This window comes from Lonchura striata, chromosome 16 (genome assembly GCF_046129695.1).
Source record: "Lonchura striata isolate bLonStr1 chromosome 16, bLonStr1.mat, whole genome shotgun sequence".
NCBI lineage: Eukaryota > Metazoa > Chordata > Aves > Passeriformes > Estrildidae > Lonchura > Lonchura striata.
In genome coordinates, this window is record NC_134618.1 from 7,690,430 (window position 1) to 7,700,534 (window position 10,105).

Consider the following 10,105-nt stretch of genomic DNA (forward strand, 5'->3'; position numbering starts at 1 on the left):
GTAAGGCTGGAAAGGTGTACTTAATGACTCATAATATTAATATTAGATTGTCATATTTTGGCCTTGGTAGTGTTAAAACAACTTGAACAGTGTGCTAGTAAGTACAGTAGACTGCCACTAAAAAACTGAATAGGCAACGGTAATTTGATGGGATGGCTCATGGTAGCCTACAATATTAAAATACTGAAGTGGGCTTTCACTCTCCAAGGAGATATAAAGAGAGAATTCTCTTTGAGAGCTCTCATGAGATACAATCATTAAATAATTATGTGCATACCTGAAGCTGACCTCAATTTCATTTCCTGTATCAACGTGCACTTCTGCTTCCCAGCTATGAATTGACAGTAACTCAAACAGAGCTGGCTTCTGACTCAGAAGCAGCTCCCAGAACTCATTGACAGAAACCTTCTGCAGTGCAGGGAGGTCTTGCATCCTCCTGCCTGCCAGGTCATTCACCTCAGGTTCTGCAGCAGCTCCTCTTGCACTTCTCAGGGCAGTTCTGCCAGCAAATCAGATCTTTTGAATTTAGTGATTCTGTAGTGTTGCTGTACTGTCCAAGCCATTGCATTTTAATTCTAAGGCACCAGAAAATAACTGTGTCCTGTGTCCCTTATCACATAAAACAGCGCTTCTATGGGAGTGGTGACAAATAACCTCTCACAGCGTTAGGAATCTGATTTACTACACTGCTGCTGCTAACTGATTTCATGAGTGATAAAATGACTGGAAAAGAAGCAAAACCTGTGGTTTGTGTTTTGATTTTAAAATAGATAAATGTTTCCTTAGTTTTCCCTCCTTCCAGTGCTTATCTCCACTGGCTTACTGTAGGGTTTGTCTATTTTCCTAATAGAGTTTGATCTATTTGATAAACTCACAGGAGACTGTTACTGTACCATGCAAATAGTTTTGGTAAATTCTCTAAGAAGCTATATGAAATTATGCTGTGCGATTTTTCAAGGTATTGTATGGTTCATCATTTTCTTTTAGAGCAAATTGAGTGCTAGAAAGAATCCTTGGACTCTAGAGGAATCATTGGTCAAATGAATTTCTTCATTTGGGGTTTGCTAGAAAATAATTCTTCCTTGTTTTAAAATTAATGCACCCTAGTGAAAACTCATTAGAAGCTTACAGTGTTTTTTAGGATTTCACAGAACAAACTGTGCTATTTACAACACCTTTTCTGAGTTGTAATTTAGCTACAAATTATTTGAGCATTGGAAAGATTAGCAACACCCTAAAGATTATGTAAGTCCACAAATACTGCTTCAACAACCCCAGATGAAGAGATCATTACACTGAATTTATGAATTGTGGTTTGATTTTCAGATTTTTGCACAGGAAAACCTAGACCATTTATGAAATATGTTAAGATTTCACTTAATTGCTGAATTACTGAAGTATATAGCATAAAATAGTTCAAAAATACATCACATGCTATGTCCTTGCCATTACCTTACAGGGAATTCCCCACCACCACAATAAATAGTGGCATTTCTATTGTAGAGCACTATCAGAGTCTTGATATGAATATCTGAAAAATTTCTCCCATTGTCTGCTTCAACATTAAATAGAGCTTCCTCTTAGATTAATATGGTGTTTTATTCATACAATTACCGGGAAGTCAGCTGATTTCTCTTTCTCCTTGGAACACTCCCTAGAATCTTGCAGAGACTTATTAGAGACTTCCTCTGTAAACTGCCTAAGGATATTGTGAATAACTTGACTGGTTTTGCTCTGGTTTAGGCCTTTCAATGGGGTATACAGTTGAATATTCTATTCCTCTGAATGTTGGAAAATATTGTTAATCCAGTAATAACTCTTACCTCACATTCATTCATCAGAGATACACTTAAAGGGTTTGTTGGTGCTTCAATAAAATGTTAGGGTGTGATAGGGCAAATCAGAGAAGGTACTAAATAGATAAAGTTCTAATTGCATCACTTTCTAATTTATTTGTCAAAGATGATTTCCTGCTTTGGACCAGAACCGATTTATATAGATTTTTTTGGCTGTACATAGATTAATTGTTGTAATTGGCAGCTCAGTATTAACAGGGGAGAAGCCACAGGATTTACTTGAGGGATCAGGACATTTTTTTTTAGCTGGGTGATATATAACAATACACTCTCAGTAGAAATCAAGTTCTGCCATCAGTAAAAAATGGGTAACCAAAAAATATGTCAAAGCAGGGGAAGTTTGGGCCCTAAATATAAATGGGGATTTAAAAAAAAAGTATTGCTCCTTCATTTAGTTATGCCCAAAAAGATGAAAAATAATTTTTGAGTATGTGAAGAAAGGAGTATAAATTCCCATTATTCATAGTAACTGGTTTTGATTCTAAGAAGTGCAGTAGAAGCTGTATTCCTTTCAGTTAGGGAAAAACCAAGGAAACATTACATATTTTATTAAATATCTCATTTTATCCTATGTAAACCCTGTGTGGCTTTAAGGCCTTATTTAAATCATGCCGTAGGAATCTCTAGTGCAGTCACCCAGGAAACAAAAGGCTTTGAAATTATTAATGAGTTTACTTCAGTATCATTTTTCTACTTAGACTGTGCAGTGGTCACTTAGGAACATCCCAAACAAGGGCACACCAAGGCAAAGTCATTGGCTTTCTTCCAGCCTGGGGTGCATTCCCAGTATGTGGATGCAGATTTTTCAGTGTGTTTAGGTTTATATATCTCCTGATATATTCAAAGATTCAGTCACACTCAGCTGCAATTCTTGGTATTTGTTTATTTTGCAAACCATCTTTCATTTCTCAGATTGGGAACTCCACAAATAAGGAACTTGGGCTGTCAAAAATTTTGTTAAGCAACTTCATAGATTTACGGCAGTAAACAGAGTTTATCCCCTTCCATTGCCCTGATCCATTTCCCAGAGTGGAAGTGATTTCATCAGAAAAGGTGCTTAGAGTCCCTTCCCTCCCTTGTTGCATGAACTTAAATTGCCTGTACACTCTCACACAAGTATCCAACAGCTCTCCTGCATTAAGCCTCTATAGTATTACTGAGAAAAAATAATAAAAATCTTAACCTATTAAATAAAAGACCCTAACAGTATCAAACAGTTGAGAAGCTTAGTACAATAGGAGATTGATAAGAAAAATTAAGTGCTGTTTCTATTGGTTTATCTATAGAAATAAAAATTAAATTTGCTTATAAAAGCTGTAATTTTCTTATTAATTAGATTTTTTTGCATGTTTCCTTTTGCTTTTCTTCTCCATGACTGCTAGTAGTATCTACACAGCCTCACTCAGCTCCCTGAGAGGCTTGCTGGACAGCTCTTCAACCACTTTGACTGGCAATTTCCATTTCATCTTTTGTTGTGGAGGCTGTGGCTAAGCAGCTCTTGCCATACTTGCTTGCACCTGTTTTTCTTATTTATTCTACAATTATGTCAGGGAGATGGCAAAGGCAATTACTTTATCAGAAAAAATGCAAAGAGAATATAGACAAAACACTAAGTCAGAAAGGGTTTCTAATGTGATGATGTAATGCAATGAAAAACTTGTGCCTACCATTCTTAATTCTGTGGGTTTTTCTGTGAACCTGTGATTTTTTTTTTTTTTAAGCAGCCTTTCATCCCTACTTCTATAGTATTATTGTTTAATAGCATCTTTCCTAATTTTTTTTTTCCTAGTTCACCAAATAGCATCAGCTTCCTAGTATTCCTTGTACTGAGGCATGGAGAACTTGAGGGGATATCTAAGTTATTAAAATTCACAAAATCCATACTATTTCTGTAGGTTTGAATGGTACAAAGAGGAGGAGGTGCTCTGGATTGCTCTGTAGGTCCCTAGATCCCCCAGATAAGCTGAAGGGACATTAAGTGCTTTGGATGGGGTCTGACACATTTACTGATTATTCTTTACAAGATGCACCAGGTGCTGCTGGACATAACTCTCAATCTCTCCTAGAGGCAGGGGCCTGATCTTTTGGCAAAACTGAAAGCAAGGTTCATGTCTGTGGCCTTATGAGCCCCTTTTGCAACCAAGGCCATGATTTAAGAGACCACAATTTCCTCTATGGCCTGAAAGGTGACAAGCCTCAACCTCCCATCCTTGAAGAGGGGGAAGCTCCAGGCTGTGCTGGACATCTCCACAGCTACTCCCATGAAAACTGTTCTGCCTGACTTCACAACTGGAAGGTGTGTCTCCTTTGACTGGGCCCAAATTCATGAGGCATACACCTTTAAAATCTATAAATAATCACCAATTGAAAATACTGAAATAAAGCTTGGATGAAGGGAAGAACCCAAGTCTGTTGGTTTCTTAGAGAATGCACTGACTGTCTGATTTTCATCCTTCTTGCAGGGCAGAACAGCTTTGGCAGAAGTGTGTGAGAGCTCTCCATGGCAGAGCAGCCCAGAGACCACACTGCAGAACTGTGGCAACATGGACCTGAAGCTCCTGAAAAAGAAGATGGTGTGGCCTTTCTATGATACCACAATCACTGTGTGCAGTTACAGTAACAGCACAACTCCTGGAACTGGGGTCAGGGTGAGTGCTCCTTCATTCAACTGACTGATGGCAGAGCTGCTGTCTGGTGTGGATTCTGAAACCTTTTGTCTATGGTGTGTGTTTTAGTTGACAAAGATCAGAAATGCTCTAGGGAAGCCCCTAAAATATGTGGTTTCTTCAACTGTCAGTTTATTATTTTTGCCCTTTTTTTTTTTCAATCTGAAACTTGACACAGGCTGTGGTTTTTTGCACGCATCCTTTTGCTTGTTAGCTGGAGTTTATATTTGTATGCTGTTTCCCATTCTTGCTCTATTTTATTTCAGTGTAAGGGAAATTACAGAGGGTTTATGTCACATGCTCCAGTGTACCAGTGTACTGGACTGCTTATATGAATTCCTGTGCTGGTGAAAGGAAAGATACAAATTTCTTTTATTTTCTTTTTTTTTTTTTTTCTTTTAATTGCTCCTAGCTACAGATAAATATGAAGTCCTTCTGTTAACAAGATAAATACTGTTGTGCACTGCCTGTCCCAACACTAATGCTAAGGGATTTGTGCATTTGTGATGTTCACAGACTAGGAAAACCAAGGGAAGGCATAAGAGGTTTTCTCAATGTCTTCTCCTCCATCTACAGGCCAGGCAGCTGCCAGCTGCTGATGGAAATGCTTGCTCAGAACTCCAGGACGTGTGACTGGCTGTGAGGGGGTTCACTAATGGGAGGACGGTAGACTGCATGTGGAGAAAGAGCTCCTCTCCATAGGGTAGTTCCCTCCAGAAGCAGACAAGCAACTGAGCAAACAGCTTGTGGTACATCATCATGATTGCCACTTAAATATGAGAAAAACAGATTTTCTGAAAAAGTTGCCCTTAAGCAATTTCTACCTTCAAGTATGGCCAAGTAGTGTTCATCATGACCAGGAGATTATAGACTTTTCAACTGAAACAATGGATTGTTTCCTCTCTTATGTCTAGATTGGAGACAGATCAACACGCAAGATGGACTTTGAATGAGTGTTAAGATACAAAGATTTCAAGTTTGTTCCTGTTTTACTCTTCCCATGTGTTCTAAGTATTCCTGAAGAGTTTTCCAACAAGATCTGCAAGACCATAACTTCGGAGGAAGCCTTGTTTCTATAGAGCTGTCCCTGGCTTTTCCTGAGCTGTAGGCAAACCAAGCAATAATGTGCCAAAACTACTCTGCCTTTGAACCTACAGCTGATTATCTTGTAACTGAGGCCAAAATAAGGGAAAGGGTACTAGAGAGGCTTAAGCTTTGATTCAAGTTCTTCTGCTACAGTCTTAATTTGCAATAATTAAATGTGATTTCTATTTCTGGTTTTGTTTTTGCATTTGTAGAAACAAAAAAATTTCTTACTGTCTTGACACCAGGTAAAATCTATCATGGCTCATGACATATCCAAATGCCCTGTGCTGATGGGCATAATGTGGCCTGCATTGGTGCACTGTCATCTACATCACCATCCCTGGGAAAAATAGTGACATTAATTGCTGACATTTTGCTAATATTATTTGGGTTCTAAAATTATCTGTAGACTTTGCACAGCACCGTATTTACTTAGAAGTGATACTTCCTCTCAATGCAGAGAAATCAAAAGCACATGTTCTCCTTTTCAACTCACTTTCCTCTTTATAATGTGTCACAGCACAAACAATGTGTGTGAAAAAGAGAACTAAGTCTGGCCATGCATTTTTACTGTTTTGTGCTTCTTATGTAGCTATTGCTTAGCACTTTCCATAGCTAAGGCATGTATTTTCTTTTGGATTTTGAGAACACTACCATGACAATCCCTAAGAGAGATACAGCTGCTATGAAACATCTGTCCTACCTTCAGAAGATGCCTGAGAGTTAAAGAGAATCCATAGAACAGGAAGGGAAGTCATGTAGTAAAGCAAAGTAATGAACTGCTTTTGTCTATATATTGTTCAGCTTGAATCATTATAATCAGAAAATAGGAAAATTTGTTAAATAGACTTTTCAGTCTATGAGAAATTGTTCAACCAGCAATACCTCAAAGCTATTCATCCTGGACAGAAAGAATCCTGAACAAAATTTCTGCTATGGAAACCAATTTTTGGCCAGAGAGGCCAAAGATGGTAGCTGAATGGAAAACCAGAGCTCAGATATAGACATGAAAGGAATTTTCAAGGATGTACAGCTCCCTGTTCATAATACAGTATTGAAATCCATAGGGATTTTGCAGCAATATCCATGAGCATTAGAGAACATGGCCCTCAGTGAATAAGCACCAGCCTGTTCCTTAACTGTGCAAAGCAGAACTGCAAGAACATACTTTGGGTGAGTCTCAGGAGCCTTTGGTTACCAGTGTTGTGCCTTCCATCACACATACACACTCACAAAGGGTTTCCTCAGCAACTCCACTGAGGCTTATAGCTCTTAATGCAAACCTTTCTATGTCTATTATGAAACTGACTTCCTGTAGGAAAGTAAAGCTGTGATATTTTGGAAGTTGTTTTGAACATAAAAGCTCAGTCTTTTAGATTGCAAGGGTGTTTTTTTTCTCTCTAGAGCTTTTTTTAAAAGCTGTCCAATTGAACCTTTTCCTTGCTTGCTCACTTCAGAAACTAGATGTGTTTCAAAGTCCTCCAGCATGCTTCCACACCTGCATTTCTAGTATCACCTACCATATTTCTTCCCAAGTGAGACACACCAAGATAACACTCTGCAATGCTGCTGATCACACCTGCAGCTTCCTCAGAAGGTCATTTTCTTAAGTGAAGTTAGGAATTCAAAAGGTTCAGAATTTCCAGTCTAGTAGATGCAAAGATAGATTATGGTCTCAAATATTTGTGGTCATTCAGAATCTCACCAAACTTTGGACATTCTCACAGAGCTGATGGAGCAAGACTCAAAAGAAGAGAAAGACTGAGCATACAGAATGATTAACATGAGAAGTAAGGGAATTTTTTAACTAATAAAAGATAGAATACAAATTAATGAGAAACCTATGTAACTTGTAGCCAATTAAATCCATGCCTTTGTTTGCCAAAACATATTAATAATGAAAAGTTCTAATAGCTCTGATGCTGGTTTTGTGGATTTGCCACCCAGTCTCCCTTTCTGTGAAGAACTGTAAATAAACCAGATATCTTGACTCTGTGTGGAGATTGGCCTCGTACCAGATGAAAAAAACATTTTGGGACAGCAAAAGCATGGATGAAAATACAGGAGGAAATCTTCAGAACACAAATTAAGATAGTTCATGTCAGGGCAAAATACTGACCTCTATCATTACACACATTCAAATTAAGGCCAGGAATTCATATTTTAGATGTAGAAAACTGTAGAAAGTGACCTGGTATCATTTATGCTGGTGCTTCTAATACCACTGAGCATGTTCTGTCTCCTCCTTTGGCCGTAGGGTAGTGTCCCAGTTAACCAAAGCAAAGAAGCTGATGATCACCTGAAAAGCTTAGGCAGTTCTCAGCTGTCTCACAGCCTCTTCTTTGCCAGTCTGCTTTTCCCTTGAAGACCACCTTTATAGTCTACTCCACTAGATGAGCTATGATTTGCTCCAGCAATTCCTTTCTGCTCTTTCCAAGCAGCTATGTGTGTTGCACAAAAAGTGGACAGCCAGTCTTTTCTGTAGTCATGAACTGGAATCACAGTAATAAGCTGAACTCTTGTTCCCCAATCTTTTGTTCTTGATTTGTATAGGGATTGCCTCATGGATTTCAGACTCAGAAGCTGCTAAGAGACCTGCCTGCAGGGCTGCTGGAGGCGTTTATCACTTGAGGGGTTGTGCTGCACATTAGAACAGAGTTAACAAATAACTATATGAACTTTTGTACAGATTTCTTATTGTTTTATTGTCTCCTATCAAAAGTGATTGTTTTATTGTCTCCTATCAAAGCAGAACACTGAAATACAGAATCGTATTTGTGCAGCCCTTCATTATTTTCTGCTCTGAGTGCTGTTATTGAGATGTTGCTTTTCTTCAAAAGTGCACAGACGCAGCCTGTGTGTGAGAGAGCCTGAAGAGGCTGATGTCCTGCAGCACAGATCAGGCCCCATGTCTGTAAGTACTGCGAAGAGATCAGCTGCTCCCAGGAAGGAAACAGCCTTGTCTCTTCTCAGTGAGCATATTCCCATGGAACCTGGTAGAAGTGGATCTTCTCTGCAAAGAGAAAATTATAAATTCTTATACAGTTCAGCAGCTGCTTTGCTCACAGGAGCTGCTGTCTTTTGCAGGAGCCATTTCTTACTGGCAGCTGATAAAAACCTTGCAGTCCGAAGAAGGGAGTCTGGATGTCATTGTGTTCATCAAATCCTATTGCCTTTCCCCTTAAGACTCTGGTGGAACTTTTCTTAAAAGCTATAGCCAGTGGAATAATACTACAAAAAGTATCTGTTCACACTCTAGTACAGTCTCTTTATTAATTTCTAATTTGTGTAGGTCCATGCATGATAAAAACCAGAAAACTAAGCAAATAAGCTTGCAGATCACCATAAATGCAGCTATAGGCATCATGAGAAGAAGCTCATAAATGAACTTGGTTTTCTAAAGGTTGTTTGTCTCAACACCAGGTAGGCACGGCAAGGTAAGTGATGATTAGATGAACAAGCATTCTGTCGGATGCTGCTACAAGCAAACTGTGAACACCATGTGCAAGCCAGACAAGCTCCTGTTTCATAGAACATCCTACTTGTCATTTTGGGCCAATGGCAAGAGAGATGGCCAATCTCTTTGCATGAGTGTTGGCAAGAGTCTGAACATGTGAAAGACATACTTTCACTTCTGATGCACCAAGTGGAGCTGCAAGGTAAGTGCCTGCATGCTGCTGGCTTTATTCTTACTGATGGACTGTTTAACAGCATGGCTTTGGGACAGATTTGAACTGGAATGAAAAAGGACAGGAAACATTTGGGGAGCAATGAAAATTGTTACTGCCAGCTCTCATCCAGTTCTGGTTTCCAACCAAATAAATGGATCTTTTCCTAATTAGTGACAAAATCAAGTTCTTCCTAGCAGGGACAAATGACCAGTGAAGGTAATGCTGCTTGTTATACTGGGGCTGCTAGAAGGGAGGTTCTTCTTAATTTTCCTCTTTGGAATTCCCCCTCTGAGTGCTCTGATCTTTCTTATTTCCTCCTTTCTACTGTGACTTTCACTTAGCTCTGGGCTGGGCTGGCAGTTCTCATCATTTTTTGGTACTGAATCCAGAGTGAAAAAGCAGGAGCTGTCCGGCTTCTTAAGGTCAGTTTCTCGTCAACCCTTGAATGCCTGCCTTTTTTCGTGGTAAATTCATCTTATCTTGCTTTTTGTACATATTTGTAATTGCATTGTGTCAGTATCTGGATTTGTGTTGCTTCAAGTATTAGTAGGATTATGTTTAAATGTAGGTGAAATTTTAGAGAATTTTTTGTGATTTTGCTTTGTGGCTGGCCTTGCTGCTTGCTTAAAGAGTTGTTGTAGTTTGTTTCAGATTTTGTTAAGAATATTCTTATTTTGTATAGACATGCATATGGAAAGTGAAACTGAGAACCACTGAATAAAACTGGCTTATTTCCATTTTTTCCCAACTCTGGCAAAACAACCTAGAGCTTTACTTTCCCATTGAGGAGGGCTGAAATTCTGTCTTGAAGAAAGCCATTGAGTTA